Genomic DNA, 19,528 nt, shown 5'->3' with positions numbered 1-19,528 from the left:
GATTTGTGCTAGGATAGGAGGGACGTTCAAAGGGTACCATTTTTGAGGATCCGCCGAGATCATAATCCCCAGATATTTAAAAGCCTCTGTGACTACCTTGAAAGGGACATTTACCAAAGAGCTCTTTGTTTTTTTCAGCCACATCAGCTCAGATTTTGAAAAATTAACTTTATAGCCAGAAAATTGACCAAATAGATTAATTATATACATTAACTTAGGTATATTTAGATGAGTGTTAGCCATATATATTAATATGTCATCGGCATATAGTGCCAATTTCATCTCTTTTTTGTGAATCTTTATACCTTCAATGTGTTTTCTGACTTTAATAGCAAAGGGCTCAATTGCCAAGTCAAAAAGTAGCGGCGAAAGAGGACAGCCTTGTCGCGTCCCTCTCTCTATTTTAATTGTTTTCAGCACTGTTCCATTAATTATTAAACTGGTATAGGATTGAGCACATAGTTTTTTAATGAAATTTGGAAAATTATTATTGAATCCAAATCGATAGAGCGTATTCATAATATGATCATGGTTCACTCTATCAAACGCTTTTTCTGCGTCTATGGCTATAACTACTGCATCAAGTTGGTCATCCTTCTGTTGAATGTCACAATTTTTAAAATAATCAATAGTGAGTAGTAATTGTCTTATTTTGGCTGAAGAGTTACGATTATAATAGTGCATGTAATTTTAAACAACTTTCCAATTTACTTTTATCACCAATTTTGCTTTGTTCTTTTGGTATTTTTAGTTGAAAGCTAAACTTAGGAGGTTCATATGCTAATTTCTTAGACTTTGAAGGCCGCCTCTAATCTTAATGCATTTTGATAGTTTTTCACCACTAGAGGGCATTAGTTCATGTGTTTCATATAGATAACATTGAGCTCATGCAAGTGAATTTACCATGGAGTCAGCACTGACTGACTAAAATACAAGTCTGTCAAAAGAACTGAAATAAGGGGGCAGTCTGCTGAGGCTTAGATACAAGGTAATTACAGAGGTAAAACATGTATTATTATAACTGTGTTTGGTTATGCAAAACTGGGGAATTGGTAATTAAGGGATTATCTATCTTTTAAAACAACAAAAATGCTGGTGTTGACTGTCCCTTTAAGCCGTCAGTCTGTACATCCAGGAGAATGGTCTCTTCATAAGGACGTGTTCAATCAGCTAGTCCAAAGATTAGGTCTTCAAAATATAGACCTAATGGCATCCAAGCTGAACCACAAACTTCTGGTTTATTGCTCAAGGTCAAGAGATCCAAGAGCTCAAATAATCAATGCTCTAGTTTGTCCTTGAAACTTTCATATGGCCTATCTATTTCCCCCATTTATTCCTCTGACAGTCATTGTAAGAATCAAACAGGAACTAGCGTCTGTAATCCTCATGGCTCTGGCATGACCACGCAGAACTTGATATGCGGATCTCATCCAGATATCATCCTCCCATCCTTGGACTCTTTCTCTCAGGAAAGACCTGCTTTCCCAGGTCCCTTTTATCATCAGGACCTCCAATCTCTCTATTTGACAGCATGGAGGTTGAACGCCTAATCCTCAAGAGTAGAGGCTTCTCAGATTCTGTAATCTCTACTCTTCTGCAAGACAGAAAACGGATTACTCAGATTTACCATAAAATTTGGAAATCTTATTTTCTTTGGGGATTGTCTTAATGATTTCCAAGAGAAACCTTTCAAATTCCAAGAATTCTTCATTTTCTCCACAATAGTCTGAAGAAAGGTTTATCGGCTAGCTCTTTAAAAGGTCAAATTTCAGCCTTGTCTGTTTTGTTTCATAAAAAGTTGGCTAAGTTGCCCTTATGTTCAAACTTTTTTATTTAGGCCTTTGTGAGAATTCGCCCGTTTTTAGGCTTTTTCTCCATCTTGGAAACTTAATTGGGTTTTATCTGTTTTGCTGGGTCCTCCTATTGAACCTATGCATAATTGTTATCTTTGAAGGTTCAGGAGCATGGATGGAACATCAATATTCCTAGGAAACAAAATTGTATAGCAGAATCAAAGGTAAAGTATTCCTCCTGATGAAAGCTAAAGTGCAGGATTGTACAAGGCAGGAAACAAACTTGTAAACTGTGTAGTAAATTCAAAGATGAAGTCTTCCTCCAAATTGTTTCCGTTTTGTCACAAACCAGAGCCTGTTCCTATAATTCAGTACCTATGTGAAGACAATATGCAGCCTAACAGCCAGCCTTAAATAGGGAGGTTTTGCACAGGATTGGCTTGGAGTATATTAAAAATTAAGAGCACCTGTGTTTTTCACAGGTGAAAATACAATTATACAAATACACATTTGACTGATCTTTTAAGTTGCATGCTTATTGCATTTGAAATTCACAACTGCTAGAACTGGCTGTGACTCAACACACAAGCAAACAGTGTAGTAAGCACAGAGCCACAGGTTCAAATCCCCACACAGCCCCTTCGAGCAGAATGCCTCACAGACCTTTTTCTTTTTAGTCTGGAGGCTTGGTTTGTGACAAGAAACCTGGCATTATGGTCTTGAACAACGGAGCCACCCCAGCAGAAGCGCTGGCAATAGGCCAGAGAGTCACTGACTTCTGCCCTACAACTGTGACATCTCTGGAGTCCCAGGGAGAGGAGGTAGTCATCCTCTCTCCCCAGACCCAGGACCCAGAGATTGTGGATAAAATTGACTTTTCCTCTAAGGAGGGACAGATGGGGGAGCTTTTCAGCCGAAGAGATGGCAAAAGGGCAGAGCACCGCTGGCCTCGGCTCAGCACCCGCAGCAGCCCAGAGAATCAAGGGAGAGGAGGGGCTCTTCCCCCTCTACACACAGCTACAGAAGAAGAGCTCCTATGGTGTAGGCAGCAAATACTGGAATATCTCTGCAAACCTGGTTCTGCACAGGTCGAGATGGGATGGAGGGATGCATCTACCCGGCAGCTGGTCGAGGATTCAAGGGATGGAGAAAACGTCTCATCCCCCAAGGGGCAGAGCCAGTTCCAGGTAGCAGAGACAGCCAGTCTCTCTCCCCAGCAGCAGATCCATCACCAGGGAGCAGAGGTCCCTCCCCAGCAATAGAACGCCTTCCCAGGAGAGGAGACAGCCGGTCTCTCTCCCCAGCGGCAGAGCCATCCCCAGGGAGCTGAAGTAACCGACCTTCCTCCCCAGCGACAGAACCCCTTCCAGGGAGAGGAGACAGTTGGTCTCTCTCCCCAGTGGCAGAGCCAGTTCCTGGGAGAGGAGACAGCCGGTCTCTCTCCCCAGCGGCAGAGCCAGTTTCCAGGAGAGGAGACAACCGGTTTCTCTCGCCAGCGGCAGAGCCATCCCCAAGGAGCAGAGCTAGCCGACCCCCTCCCCAGTGACAGAACCCCTTCCAGGGAGAGGAGACAGCTGGTCTCTCTCCCCAGCGGCAGAGCCATTCCCAGGGAGCGGAGGTAGCCAACCTCCCTCCTCAGCAACAGAACCCCTCCCTGGGAGAGGAGACAGCCGGTCTCCCTCCCCAGCAGCAGATCAGCTTCCAGGGAGAGGAGACAGCAGGTTTATTTCCCCAGCGGAAGAGCCATCCCCAGGAAGGGGAGGTAGCCGACTCCCCCTCCCCAGCGGCAGATCAGTTTCCATGGAGAGGAGGTAGCTGACCTCTCCCCAGCGACAGAACCCCTTCCTGGGAGAGGAGACAGCCGGTCTTTCTCCCCAGCGGCTTGGCGTGATCCAGGAAAAAAGGGTCAGCATCCTCACCCCCCGGCGGCAGTGGCCAACAACCAAAGTGGAAGGGAGTTTGGGGCTGGGCCATCCGGCTAACTCAAAGCCATACCAGTGAGGGAGATGTTACAGAAGCCTCTTATTTTCGGAGAGGAACACAAGCCAGCCTCCTCCCCACCGACTATGGACCCTGGAACTTGAAAGGATTCTGTCTTTTGGGAGGGGGGTGCCCTGGGAATGTGTGGAGGGCTTTTGCCCTGGAGGCTGAGTTGCCCCATTTCCCAGAGTTCCCAGAGACTCCGGGAGGTAGAGGACCCTGGGGCAGAATTAGGGTTCCGGTGGCTGGGGAGTTGACCAAGGATGCCCCTGACATCCCCACAGCAGAAGGGCCAGAGCTGAGCTCTGAGAAAGAGATTGATCACTGCCCTCCACCACCACCACTGGATTATCCTGGAGGAGCGGTGGATACTGCAGGGCCAGAGTTTGTCCCTGTGGTCCTGGAAGAGGCTGAGGTCCCTGTGTTCACCCAGCAGTGGAGCTGGCGACTGGGCAGGTGAGTGCTAATCACTGCACTCTTCTCGTCCAGGAGGATTTTCCAGTGGGGGGAGTGAGACCACAGCCCCCACCTGTGAACCCCAGTAATGCAGGGCTGTCTAGTCTGGTCCCCAACCTTGGGCTGTAGCAGCCCCAGCTACCCTGCCTTCTCTCCAGCAGCCGATGCCTTTCATGGGAAAGTCAAGAGTCCACTCTGTTAGTGATGCTTGTGGGTGGACAACTGTTCTGGGGCACAAGCTGGAACCCTGTTTTGCAGAACTGAGTGACGAGACTAGGGTGCAGGGGATGAATACCAGCAGGGATGCCACGAACCCAGGGAGGCGGTAAAGTACTGTATGTCTATGTGTTGTGGTGTTTTCTGGTGGGAGATATTGTAAGGGGTGGGATGACCTCTCCCGGCAATCTACAATTGGAGGGCCACCACCAGATAGCCCCAAGCCGACCCCTTGGGGTCTAGCTGGGTCTGCCGGACTAGAAGGGGGGTGCACTGTCACGGATACCAGATTGCCACGGCTACTACCCAGCTCACTCCCTTTTATAACAGATTTGGCCTTCTCAGGGCTTACGGGATATCCTAGACTCCAAATATTGCTACTTTATTGTTTGTACTTCCTCACAAAAGAGCTGATCCCTGACCGGGAAAACCCTTCTCGGCTGGCCGGGCTCCTGGAACTTGCTGGTAGACCGTATCACGACGGACACCCGCTAACTTTATCCCAGGTCTCCCCAGCGGCCCTTTGCCCCAGAGCTCCGCTATTTTGGGTATTAGTAGCCCCTAGGGATGACCAGAGTTGGGGTAATTGCCGGAAGGGAGCTTCCTTGGGAACAGGAGGTTTTTGGACACCCCTACCTCCATATCTTTACCAGGCTGTAACTCTGGTCCCCAGTAACGGATCATGCCACTTTTTGGGCTGTGGCGTCTGGGGACTGAGGGCTTTCCGGTGGCCCCCTAGGGGTGCCGCCGCTTCCCTGGGATCACCCCAAAGCCGCGACCTGAGTGCTGTGGGGACTCTATGGGACTGTGGCTCCTATGGGGGCGCCGGAATGTCTGGGGTGGAAGGGAATCTGGGAGTCAGATGAGACCCTTTCTGTGTGTATATAAGCAGAGTGTGTTTCCCAATGGAGTCAGTTCTTGTTTCACTTGAATACTGGTCTTGTCTGGTTATTTGGGTGGGCTCTGGCTATAATCACTTTCCAGCTATTTCCCTGTGGTACACTTTTAGCCCTGTTTATCAAGGGGTCGGATTTCCGTTGGCTGCAGGATCACATAAGCGAGCTAGTACCCGAGATTTAAGAAGCAGTGGTCATCAGGCCGCTGCTTCTTAAACCACTTCTCCACCTGTTATGTGGCATACGTCAATCCGACGGGGGAGATTGATGGCCCTTGCTCGGGCGGCATTGCACACTAACCAAAGGCCTCTAGTTATCAAGCTCCGTAAGGAGCTTGATGGCCTCTGTTTCTGGCGAGTCTTCAGACTCGCCAGAAACAGCAGTTATGAAGCAGCGGTCACAAAGACCGCTGCTCCATAACCTGTCCGCCTGCTCTGAGCAGGCGGACAGTCATCGCCGGAAATCAACCAGATCGAATACGATCGGGTTGATTGACACCCCCCTGCTGGCGGCCTATTGGCCGCGAGTCTGCAGGGGGCGGCGTTGCACCAGCAGCTCTTGTGAGCTGCTGGTGCAATGCTAAATATGGCGAGCGTATTGCTCACCGTATTCAGCGAGGTCTGGCGGACTTGATCCGCAGTGTCGGATCAGGTCCGCCAGACCTTAATAACTAGAGGCCATAGTGTTCATTGGTAAATGCGGGCAGCATATTGCTGCCCACTAGATGCAAACCCGGCGGACTGAGGTGAAGATCTGGTCAACTCCATTCCTCAAATGTCACTAACTGGGCACATTGTAAGGATTTCCCTGTCTGAGCACAGGTCAGTCAGTCACAGTGATTGAACAACTAACCAGCCAAGGCAGGAAAATACAGTCTGGCCTGTTAGGGGTGCTTCAAGAAAGAACTGAGATACATTGTGATACATCGAATGTTTATCTTCGCCGCATCAATGCAAAAAATAATAAAAGGGCAAGTGTTGGAGTACCCTTGCCAATAATTCAGGTACCTCAAAGGGTACATGTACCACAGGGTGAGAAACAAGGATCTACAAAACAACATACAACTTGAAGTAATATAACTCTATGGGGTCGATTTATCAAGCTGCAGCGGACAGGGGCGCACATACGTGCCCCTGTTCGCTGCAGCTCGCCTCTGGCACGCTGAATTCAGCTGCCGGAATTCAACATTGCACACGAGCACTATTTTGTGCTTGCTTGCAATCCCGCCCCCTGCCTGTGCACAGCCAATCACGCACGGCAGGAGCTGTCAATTTCCCTGGTCGTACAAGACTGGGGAGATTGAAATTCGCCACCTAAAAGGTGATGACTGCTGCTTGTTAAATATGGACTGCAGTAAGGGGTGTGAAGCCTGCCGAAGGCTTTGGTAAATAAACCCCTTTGTGTCCCCACTATAATGTGACATTTTGAAATGGACAGAAAGATGCGCAGGCAAGATGCTGCAAACAAGTCTTATCTATTGTCGGCTGTGTGGGGGTTGCTAATCAAAAGCTTGTGGTTATCTTGAGAGTTATCTGTGAAAGAGAGCATTTTTCTGGTATTTCCATTGAGCTTATTGAACATGTTTGTTGTTTAAAACTGAATATTTACCTGCCATTGTTACCTTATGTAGATGCTGCAAGCCTAATGATGCAGAGGTTTAGTTTCATTTGAAAAATGTCTTTCAGTAATTTGGCCGTAGGCATAAGGGGTTGTTATTGTGGTTCTCTGAGCTGGCGCAAAATATAAAAAGATTGTTCGCTAAAACACTGGTTTGGCTAGAAGTATTTTTGCTTACACGTGAATTGTAAAAATGCTTGTAATAAATACCGAAATGCATTAGAGTGCTTTAAGTTGATTAGTTTGTCCCTTTTAAAGGGAGATTCTTAGGAAGTAATAACATGCTTTAATTAATTCATGAATTTAATTGTTACATGAATTCTGGTTAGTAAATATACTATAAATCCCACAAAGGGGGTAAACAAATGGTTACACTTGCGCCCATACACACTCCCATGCCAGTCCTGAGCTGGTGATTGGTAAATTGTATGTATGCTAGTCCTGATTGGCTCACCAGCAGTGTCATTCTCAGGAGTAGTAGTGCACCTTGGCTCCTGAGCATCACTTACTACATGTTTAACCTTTTTTCAAGGGTTGAATGCAGATTTGTGCAATTTTAAAATGTTCATTTCAGAACCAAATTCTCTTGAGGACTTAGGAACTTCTATATTATATTAAAAAAAAACGACATAATAAACCTTTCCTATAGAAAGTAAAACATTCAATGTAACAAAATAAGTAAACAGTGTGATTTTAATAAAAAATACAAACATTATTTTATGCCCCAAATAAACTAAAAGTATATTGCAATCAACAGATTTAGCTTACACAGCCTGAGGAGGGTGGGCTCTGGCTATAATCACTTTCCAGCTATTTCCCTGTGGTACACTTTTAGCACATGGGGGCCTAGTTATCAAGCCGTCAACCTCAAATACGCTGGAATTCCGCATCGTATTTGTGGCGAGGCTGATACGCCTTAGTTATTAAAGGCTCGAGACCGGCAAAAGTAGAATTTTGTGACGTAAGCATCGATCCGCCGGACTCAGTCCGACACAGATCGATTCTTACGTCACTCCAGATGTTCCGCACACAAGTGCGGCACATTCTCACTACTTTTGCTAGTTATCAAAAAACTAGCAGGTACGCTCGGCACTTTTACGGCCCAGCGTACCTGGTTTTCAATCCGCCACCCCTGGAGGCGGCGGATCCCATAGGAATCAATGGGAGTCTGACCATAGCAAAAGTACAAGTTCGCTGCTGACAGACATCCCATTGATTTCTATGGGAGCTGTCTACACCTAACACCCTAACATGTACCCCGAGTCTAAACACCACTAATCTGTCCCCCCTACACCGCCGCAACTAAATAAAGTTATTACCCCCTAAACCGCCGCTCCCGGAGCCCACCGCAAGTTACTCTATACATATTAACCCCTAAACCGCCGCTCCCGGAGCCCACCGCAACTATAATAAATGTATTAACCCCTAAACTGCCGCTCCCTGAACCCGCCGCAACCTATATTAAATGTATTAACCCCTATCCTGCCCCCCCTACACCGTCGCCACCTATAATAAATTTATTAACCCCTAATCTGCCCCCCCTACACCGTCGCCACCTATAATAAATGTATTAACCCCTATCCTGCCCCCCACTACGCCGCCGCCACTGTAATAAAATTATTAACCCCTAAACCTAAGTCTAACCCTAACGCCCCCCTAACTTAAATATTAATTAAATAAATCTAAATAAATTAACTCTTATTAACTAAATGAATCCTATTTAAAACTAAATACTTACCTTTAAAATAAACCCTAATATAGCTACAATATAAATAATAATTATATTCTAGCTATCTTAGGATTTATATTTATTTTACAGGTAACTTTGTATTTATTTTAGCTAGTTAGAATAGTTATTAAATAGTTACTAACTATTTAATAACTACCTAGCTAAAAGAAATACAAAATTACCTGTAAAATAAATCCTAACTTAAGTTACAATTAAACCTAATACTACACTATCATTAAATTAATTAAATAAACTGGAATCAGCCAATCAGATTGAGCTTGCATTCTATTGGCTGTTCCGATCAACCAATAGAATGCAAGCTCAATCTGATTGGATCAGCCAATCGGATTGAACTTGAATCTGATTGGCTGATTCCATCAGCCAATCAGAATTTTCCTACCTTAATTCCGATTGGCTGATAGAATCCTATCAGCCAATCGGAATTGAGGGGACGCCATCTTGGATGACGTCCCTTAAAGGAGCCGTCATTCGGCGTAGTCAGTCGGTGAAGAAGGTGGTTCCGCGTCGGCGGAAGGAAGATTCAAGACCCGGCTTGGAAGATGACTTCGTCCGGATAGAAGACCTCTTCAGCGCCTCTTTGAAGATGACATCGGCCGGATCGAAGACTTTTCTTCAGCGCCGCCTGGATGATGAATTCATCGGATGGAAGATTTCTTCAGCGCCGCTTGGAGGATTAACTTCTTCCGCTCCGGATGCCCTCTTCAGTTCCATCGGTGGCTCGGCTGAGTGAAGACAACTAAAGGTAGGATGATCTTCAGGGGATTAGTGTTAGGTTTTTGTAAGGGGGGTTTGGGTTAGATTAGGGGTATGTGGGTGGTGGGTTTTAATGTTGGGGGGGGGGTTGTATTTTTCTTTTACAGGCAAAAGAGCTGTTTTCTTTGGGGCATGCCCCCACAAATGGCCCTTTTAAGGGCTGGTAAGGTAAAAGAGCTTTGAAATTTATTTAATTTAGAATAGGGTAGGGCATTTTTTTATTTTGGGGGGGTTTGTTATTTTATTAGGGGGCTTAGATTAGGTGTAAGTAGCTTAAAATTGTTGTAATATTTTTAACATGTTTGTAACTTATTTTTTTATTTTTTGTAACTTAGCTTTTTTAATTTTTTGTACTTTAGTTAGTTTATGTAATTGTATTTAATTGTAGTTATTTGTAGGTAGTTTATTTAATTAATTTAATGATAGTGTAGTATTAGGTTTAATTGTAACTTAAGTTAGGATTTATTTTACAGGTAATTTTGTATTTCTTTTAGCTAGGTAGTTATTAAATAGTTAATAACTATTTAATAACTATTCTAACTAGCTAAAATAAATACAAAGTTACCTGTAAAATAAATATAAATCCTAAGATAGCTACAATATAATTATTATTTATATTGTAGCTATATTAGGGTTTATTTTAAAGGTAAGTATTTAGTTTTAAATAGGATTCATTTAGTTAATAAGAGTTAATTTATTTAGATTTATTTAATATTTAAGTTAGGGGGGCGTTAGGGTTAGACTTAGGTTTAGGGGTTAATAATTTTATTACAGTGGCGGCGGTGTAGTGGGGGGCAGATTAGGGGTTAATAAATTTATTATAGGTGGCGACGGTGTAGGGGGGGCAGGATAGGGGTTAATAGGTTTAATATAGGTTGCGGCGGGTTCAGGGAGCGGCGGTTTAGGGGTTAAACTATTTAGTTGCGGAGAGGTGCGGGATCAGCAGGATAGGGGTTAATAATTTTATAATAGAGGGCGACGGTGTAGGGGGGGCAGGATAGGGGTTACTAGGTATACTGTAGGTGGCAGCTGTGTCCGGGAGCGGCGGTTTAGGGGTTAATACATTTATAAGAGTTGCAGCAGGGTCTAGGAGCGGCGGTTTAGGGGTTAATACATTTATAAGAGTTGCGGCAGGGTCTAGGAGCGGCGGTTTAGGGGTTAGTAACTTTATTGAGTTGCGGGAGGCTCCGGGGGCACCGGTATAGGGGGTAGAACAGTGTAGTTTAGTGTGAGTGCTTAGTGACAGGCTAGCAATAAAGCTGGGAAAAAGCCGAAGGGCAGCGAGATCGGATGAGTGATAACTGTCACAGTCCGCTGCTCATCGCCCCGCGGCTTTTTGACAGCTTTATTTGATAACTTAGGCGTATTTTTTCAGGTCCGCGGCGGCGATGTGAGGCGAGCTTAGGCGGGCGTATTGGGCCGGCAAAGCCAGAAAAGTAGACGGCTTGATAACTACCCCCCATGGTGACTGTAGGAAGTGTGACAGCCAAACTCTCAATATATCTGAGAACGCTCCTGTGTCACTCTAAATGAAAACCAGAGAATGATTGAAGTATGTGCAAGATTAGACTAAGTATTTAATTATCAGGGTTTAAACAAACAGTGACAGAAGATAATTTATTAAAACTATGAAACAGAGCTGTACATTTTGGAAACTACTATTTTAAAGTCACTAACAGTCTATCAAGACAAATCATTAAGGTACTTTAATAGATAACAATTTGATTTCTGTACTTTGTTACTTTTGTTTCTCTTTGTGAGATATATTTAATATGTTTTGAAGTATATTTTGTTTCCCATCTAGTTTTTTTGTTTTGGCTGTCTATAAAGAAATTGATTTGTTAAATTGTTTTGAACTCACAAATATTTCACTTCAAATAACTACTTTTGTTTCAAAAGAGTACATTTACTCAGTTGCATATTGCAGGTCCATCGTCTCTCTATTTGTAGCTTTCACAAAGGACATCTGGTACCATGTGAGTCTCCACTTTAGTTTAATCCAACCCCCATTGATTTAGAATTTACCCTGCTGAGTGAATAAATGAAGTTTGGAGTGTTTGCAGACTCCAGCTGTGCTCTGTTTTTTTGTTTTCTAGTATGCCAGAATTGACATACATTATACAGTATATACCAAGGGAACAGCTCAGGTTTCAGGTACTTGTAATCAATTTTGCAGAAATTTTACATATTTGACTTGTGTTTTAATTGCAAAGAAATTACTGTTTAGATGTAATATATGCTGTTGAGACTGCAACAAGTACAACCTGTTTAGACCTTCTTAGATCCAAGCTTTGCTTTAATTGTCCCAGAGATAAGCAACTCAATTCCAGTTCATTGTAAACTAAGGGTGGTGAAACAGATTCCTAACTCCAGGGGATGTGCATTTAAGTGGTCTGCCGTCGTGTATAAGGAAGATGTTGGTGGGTTGATAAACTTTCATTATAGTCACATCTCATGGAGAAGAAGACCTGAAATTGTGCAACTCCTCTCTCCTGAGTTCAGATGAATGAAACCATACTGCGTCATATTTTGTTGTAGCTCATTACGTAAAGTGATGTAACTGTCATCTCATACCTATCTCTGATGGATTCAGCAGTTTGTGCAGTAAGAAAGGTAGGAATTGCATGAATTACTCTTATGATATAACTGCATAAGAATTTAGGAGTTCCAGTGAGAGCACAGACTACAGTGGTTCTCAAACAAGAAGACACATTTGGATTTTTTTCAACTTTTTTTTTTTTTATTAAAGATAAATCTATATTTGTATATAAACAAAAAATAAATTTGGTGCTACAGCAAGATACATGACATTGCTTATAATTTTACAAGTGGTGTTAAATATGGACTTTGTTTGTTCCAGATGAGGAGATTTGTTAGCATAGCACAAAGTCAAATGCAGCGATATATCTGACATAAGCATCTATGAGTGAAAGAGAAACACCTGTATGGTACAGATGTTTGGTTAAATGGGGAGCATCATTATGGGTCACAGGGCCTATGTTTGAACATCACTAATATAAAATATATATTGGAATAGGAGTAACAGACGTAATAGCCGACAAAATTACACATTTTCCCTTAATTAAAGGGACAGTCTACTCCAGATTTTTTTATTTTTTTTTTAAAGATAATCCCTTTATTACCCATTCTTCAGTTATGCATAACCAACATTGTTATATTAATATACTTTTTACCGCTGTTATCTTTTATCTAAGCCTCTGCAGACTGACCCTTATTTCAGTTCTTTTGTCAGACTTGCATTTTAGCCAATCGGTACCGACTCATAAGTTATTTACATAAAACACATGAACTAAAAACCTGTCAAATGCATTCATATGAGGCGGCCTTCAAGGGCTTAGAAATTGGCATATGAGCCTACCTAGGTTTAGTTTTTAACTAGGAATACCAAGAGAACAAAGCACATTTGATGATAAAAGTAAATTGGAAAGTTGTTTAAAATTACATGCCCTATCTGAATCATGAAAGTTTAATTTTGACTAGACTGTCCCTTTTTAAAAAACATTTTGATTTTTAGAGACGTGAAATAGAGTTCTTGGCAAAATGGTACACCAGAATGCTCATCCTGAGAGGACGGAGCTGCAGATTCAGATAATATTGGTGCAATAGTGTTTGTTGTACATATTTCTGTGTATAAATGGATAAGACACTGGCAGCTACTAACAGCCTGGTATCTCTTCTTCTGAGACCATTATAAATTAGCTACTGCAATTACAATATCAATGTGTTTTAATATCGCTTTAAAAGAACCCAGGAGCACTTTTGAAAACTTTAAGGCATCATGTTCAGGCTAGAATTAAACACAAGGAAAGAGGCGCCGTATGTGTGAATCTGTAGCAGCCAGTATCAAAAATAGAACAAGTGCAGGGTACTCACAATGTGGAAAGGCACACAATTGTGCCTGTAGATGCAGGCTGGTATTCACAGCAAGCCAGCTAGCTGTACAAGGCACTCCAGGATATCCCCAAGTAAGACTCTGTAACTATTTCAGCCGAATGTAGGAAATCAGTCCAGCAATGTGGGGGTCTGGAGCTAAGTGCAAAGAAAAGTGCACAAACTGTGTGAATCTGTAAGCACCCAATAATTAGTTTAAAACCAGTACAGGGTACTCACATTCTGTAGCGGCACTCAGACGTGCCAAAAGAGGCAGGCTGGTTATCACAGCAAACCAGCTGGCTGTACAGGGTAAGCAGCAGGATACTCCACAGCAAATAGGGTTGACAGGTAGCTCAGATCAATATAATCAGCAGCAATGAGGATATATGGTTAAAAATAAGTTTAATAAAAATAAAAACAATTTTAAAATACATATATCACTCATGCAATATGAGTGAACAGCATGCAACGCATTTCTCGGTAAAGACAGTTTCATCAGATGAAAGCCTTTTAACCTTTAACTCAACGTCAGTCCCGCACTCGTAAAAATGACGTTTTTTCATAGCGCAGCCATTACGAGTTTTGCGGTGAGGCTAAAAAGCTTGTGTTCTAGCCTATACCGACAAGATCCGTTTCACAATCTAAAAGCAGTAGTTATTAACTAAATTGTTACAAAGTACACTAAACACCCATAAACTACCTATTAACCCCTAAACCGAGGCCCTCCCACATAGCAAACACTATAATAAAGTTATTAACCCCTAATCTGCTGCTCCCGACATCGCTGCCACTAATAAAATGTATTAACCCCCATTCCGCCGCTCTCCCCGACATCGCCGCCACTATACTAAAGTTATTAACCCCTAAACCACCGCCCTCCCGCATTGCAAACACTATTTTAAATAAAGGACCAGTCAACACAGTAGATTTGCATAATCAACAAATGCATGATAACAAGACAATGAAATAGCACTTAGTCTGAACTTCAAATGAGTAGTAGATTTTTTTTTCTGACGATTTTAAAAGTTATGTCTTTTTCCACTCCCTCTTTACCATGTGACAACCATTAGCCAATCACAAATGCATACACGTACCATGTGACAGCCGTCAGCCAATCACAAATGCAAATACGTATATGCTGTGAATTCTTGCAGTAGGAGCTGGTGACTCGAAAAGTTTAAATATAAAAAGACTGCGCATTTTGTTAATGGAAGTAAATTGGAAAGTTGTTTAAAATTACATGCTCTATCTAAATAATTAAAGTTTAATTTTGACTTGAGTGTCCCTTTAATGTATTTTATCGTTTTGGGGTGGGTTTTTATTGTTAGATTAGGACTTGGGCATTTCGTAAACAAGCTAAATGCCCTTTTAAGCACAATGCCCATACAAATACACTTTTCAGGGCAATGGATAGATTAGGTTTACTTTATTTTTATTTTGGGGGGTGGGGGCTTGTATACTGTTAGGGGGTGTTTGTTTTGTTTTGTAGCAAAAGAGCTGTTAACTTTGGGGCAATGCCCTGCAACTAGTCTACCTAGTTAAAATAAATACAAACTTACCTGTGACGTAAAAATAAAACCTAAGCTAGCTATAATATAACTATTAGTTATATTGTAGCTAGCTTAGGTTTTATTTCACAGGTATGTATTTAGTTTTAAAAAAAGGTATTATTTAGTTAATAATTGTAACATTAATTTAGCTCTATTTTAATTATGTTAAAGTTAGGGGGTGTTAGGGTTAGGTTTAGGGGTTAATAGTTTAATTTAGGTTGTTGCGATATGGGGGGTGGCGGTTTAGGGGTTAATAGGTTTATTTAGTTGGAGTGATGTGGGAGGCTAGAGGTTTAGGGATTAATAACTTTATTATAGTGGCGGCGATGTCGGGGAGCGGCGGAATAGGGGTTAATAGATTTATTATAGTGTGGGCGATGTTGGGGTGCAGGGGAATAGGGGTTAATAACTTTAGTATAGTGGCGGTGATATCGGGAGCAGCAGATTAGGGGTTAATAACATTAAAGGGCCACTGTAAGTAAATATTTTCTATGCCTGTTACTAACTAACTACCCCAAATACGCTTTTTATCAATAGCATTTCATTAACATATCTCTACCGTATATCCGAAATCTTGTCTGCAAATTTAATTGTTTTCCAAACCCACTCCGTGGGTATCCTTTGCTCTGTACCAATCCGTTTACAATACCTAGGTTTCAAAATGGCGCTTTAAACACTTACGGCTAGATTTAGAGTTTGGCTACCTATGTACCCCTAAACCGAGGCCCCCCCACATCGCCGGCACTCTAATTAAAAATTTTAACCCATAATTGGCCGACCGCACACCGCCGCAACCTACGTTATCCCTATGAACCCCTAATCTGTTGCCCCTAACACCGCCGACCCCTATATTATATTTATTAACCCCTAATCTGCCGCCACCAACGTCGCTGCTACCTTACCTACAATTATTAACCCCTAATCTGCCGACCGGACCTCACCGCTACTATAATAAAGTTATTAACCCCTAATCCGCCTCACTCCCGCCTCAATAACCCTATAATAAATAGTATTAACCCCTAATCTGCCCTCCCTAACATCCCCGACACCTAACTTCAAGTATTAACCCCTAATCTGCCGACCGGACCTCACCGCTACTCTAATAAATGTATTAACTCCTAAAGCTAAGTCTAACCCTAACCCCAACACCCCCCTAAGTTAAATATAATTATTATCTAATGAAATAAATTAACTCTTTATAAATAAATTATTCCTATTTAAAGCTAAATACTTACCTGTAAAATAAACCCTAATATAGCTACAATATAAATTATAATTATATTGTAGCTATTTTAGGATTTATATTTATTTTACAGGCAACTTTGTATTTATTTTAACCAGGTACAATAGCTATTAAATAGTTAAGAACTATTTAATAGCTACCTAGTTAAAATAATTACAAAATTACCTGTAAAATAAATCCTAACCTAAGTTACAATTAAACCTAACACTACACTATCATTAAATTAATTAAATAAAATACCTACAATTAAATACAATTAAATAAACTAACTAAAGTACAAAAAATAAAAAAGCTGTTACAAAAAATAAAAAAAATTAACTACAAACATAATAAAAATATTACAACAATTTTAAGCTAATTACACCTACTCTAAGCCCCCTAATAAAATAACAAAGCCCCCCAAAATAAAAAAATGCCCTACCCTATTCTAAAATTAAAATAGAAAAGCTCTTATACCTTACCAGCCCTTAAAAGGGCCTTTTGCGGGGCATGCCGCAAAGAATTCAGCTCTTTTGCCTGTAAAGATAAACACAATACCCACCACCCACATACCCCTAATCTAACCCAAACCCCCCTTAAATAAACCTAACACTAAACCCCTGAAGATCTTCCTACCTTATCTTCACCACGCCAGGTATCACCGATCCGTCCAGAGGAGGCTCCGAAATCTTCATCCAAGCCCAAGCGGGGGCTGGAGGTCCATCATTTGGCTGAAGTCTTCTATCAAGCGGCAAGAAGAAGTCCAGAAGAGGCTCCAAAGTATTCATCCTATCCGGGCAGAAGAGGAGATCCGGACCGGCAACCATCTTCATCCAAGCGGCATCTTCTATCTTCATCTGATAACAAGCGGCTCCATCTTGAAGACCTCCAGCGCGGATCCATCCTCTTCTTCCGACGTCCTAAGTCCGAATGAAGGTTCCTTTAAATGACGTCATCCAAGATGGCGTCCCTCGAATTCCGATTGGCTGATAGGATTCTATCAGCCAATCGGAATTAAGGTAGGGAAAATCTGATTGGCTGATTGAATCAGCCAATCAGATTGAGCTCACATTCTATTGGCTGTTCCGATCAGCCAATAGAATGTGAGCTCAATCTGATTGGATCAGCCAATCTGAATCTGATTGGCTGATTCCATCAGCCACTCAGATTTTTCCTACCTTAATTCCGATTGGCTGATAGAATCCTATCAGCCAATTGGAATTCGAGGGACGCCATCTTGGATGACGTCCCTTAAAGGAACCGTCATTAGTCGGGAAGTCGTCGGAAGAAAAAGATGGGTCCGCGGTGGAGGTCTTCAAGATGGAGCCGGTCGTCATCGGATAAAGATAGAAGATGCCGCTTGGATCAAGATGGTTGCCGGTCTGGATCGCCTCTTCTGCCCGGATAGGATGAAGACTTTGGAGCCTCTTCTGGACTTCTTGCCGCTTGATAGAAGACTTCAGCCGGATAATGGATCTCCAGCCCCCGCTTGGGCTTGGATGAAGACTTCGGAGCCTGGACCGATCGGTGATACCCGGTGTGGTGAAGATAAGGTAGGAAGATCTTCAGGGGCTTAGTGTTAGGTTTATTTAAGGGGGGTTTGGGTTAGATTAGGGGTATGTGGGTGGTGGGTTGTAATGTTGGGTGGGGTATTGTATGTTTTTTTTTACAGGCAAAAGAGCTGAATTCTTTGGGGCATGCCCCGCAAAAGGCCCTTTTAAGGGCTGGTAAGGTAAAAGAGCTTTTCTATTTTAATTTTAGAATAGGGTAGGGCATTTTTTTATTTTGGGGGGCTTTGTTATTTTATTAGGGGGCTTAGAGTAGGTGTAATTAGCTTAAAATTTTTGTAATATTTTTATTATGTTTGTAATTAATTTTTTTATTTTTGTAACTTAGCTTTTTTATTTTTTGTACTTTAGTTAGTTTATTTATTTGTAGGTATTTTATTTAATTAATTTATTGATAGTGTAGTGTTAGATTTAAGTGTAACTTAGGTTAGGATTTATTTTACAGGTAATTTTGTAATTATTTTAACTAGGTAACTATTAAATAGTTATTAACTATTTAATAGCTATTGTACCTGGTTAAAATAATTACAAAGTTGCCTGTAAAATAAATATTATTCCTAAAATAGCTACAATATAATTTATATTGTAGCTATATTAGGATTTATTTTACAGGTAAGTATTTAGCTTTAAATAGGAATAATTTATTTAATAAGAGTTAATTTATTTCGTTAGATTTAAATTATATTTCATTTAGGGGTTAATACATTTATTATAGTAGCGGTGAAGTCCGGTCAGCAGATTAGGGGTCAATACTTGAAGTTAGGTGTCAGCGATGTTAGGGAGGGCAGATTAGGGGTTAATACTATTTATTATAGGGTTAGTGAGGCGGATTAGGGGTTAATACATTTATTATAGTAGCAGTGAGGTCCGGTCGGCAGATTAGGGGTTAATAATTGTAGGTAGGTGGCGGTGACGTTGGGGGCGGCAGATTAGGGGTTAATAAATATAATATAGGGGTCGGCGGTGTTAGGGGCAGCAGATTAGGGGTACATAGGTATTATGTAGGTTGCGGCGGTGTACGGAGCGGCAGATTAGGGGTTAAAAATAATATGCAGGGGTCAGCGATAGCGGGGTCGGCAGATTAGGGGTTAATAAGTATAAGGCTAGGGGTGTTTAGACTCGGGGTACATGTTAGGGTGTTAGGTGCAGACTTAGAAACTGTTTCCTCAAAAACTGCTTTTTTGCAGGTGTTAGGGTTTTTTTTCAGCTCAAACTGCCCCATTGTTTTCTATGGGGGAATCGTGCACGAGCACGTTTTTGAAGCTGGCCGCGTCCGTAAGCACCGCTGGTATTGAGAGTTGCAGTGGCGGTAAATATGCTCTACGCTCCTTTTTTGGAGCCTAACGCAGCCCTTCTGTGAACTCTAAATACCAGCGGTATTTTAAAGGTGCGGGGGAAAAAAAGCCAGCGTTAGCTACGCGGGTCGTTACCGACAAAACTCTAAATCTAGCCATTAGTTACATGCAGTGCTGAAAATAGTGGGCAGGATAACGTGACATCATTGGCGAATAAAAGATATAACTTTTAGAACGTTATGAAACTTCGTTTTGGAGAAAATATAGGTCAGTAGGTTTTAATTAATGTTTATTAACTTTAATATGTTAGTTGTTTAGCTTAAAAATTCTAACAGAAAGTAATCCTTTAAGTAGGTGTCGGCAATGTCGGGTGCAGCAGATTAGGGGTGTTTAGACGTGGGGTTTATGTTAGGTTGTTAGATTCATCAGATTGAAGCAGCTGGTGCTGTGCAATTAACCAACTAATCGCTGACCACCTAAGTGATAATGAGATTTTTTGACAACTATTTTTTATGATCAATCTTACCGATTAGTTGAT

At 41.9% G+C, this 19,528-nt stretch overlaps 1 protein-coding gene across 1 annotated transcript in view; it reads left to right on the top strand.

Annotated features, from left to right (window-relative positions):
- SLC8B1 (solute carrier family 8 member B1) overlaps positions 1-19,528 on the top strand; it is a 194,473-nt gene that overhangs the window by 50,186 nt on the left and 124,759 nt on the right. The gene's annotated exons all lie outside the window — the stretch shown is intronic.

Source organism: Bombina bombina, chromosome 2, assembly GCF_027579735.1.
Source record: "Bombina bombina isolate aBomBom1 chromosome 2, aBomBom1.pri, whole genome shotgun sequence".
In the NCBI taxonomy this organism is placed as follows: Eukaryota; Metazoa; Chordata; class Amphibia; order Anura; family Bombinatoridae; genus Bombina; species Bombina bombina.
Note: the sequence above shows the minus strand (reverse complement) of the source record. Positions and strands in the feature narration are given on the sequence as shown.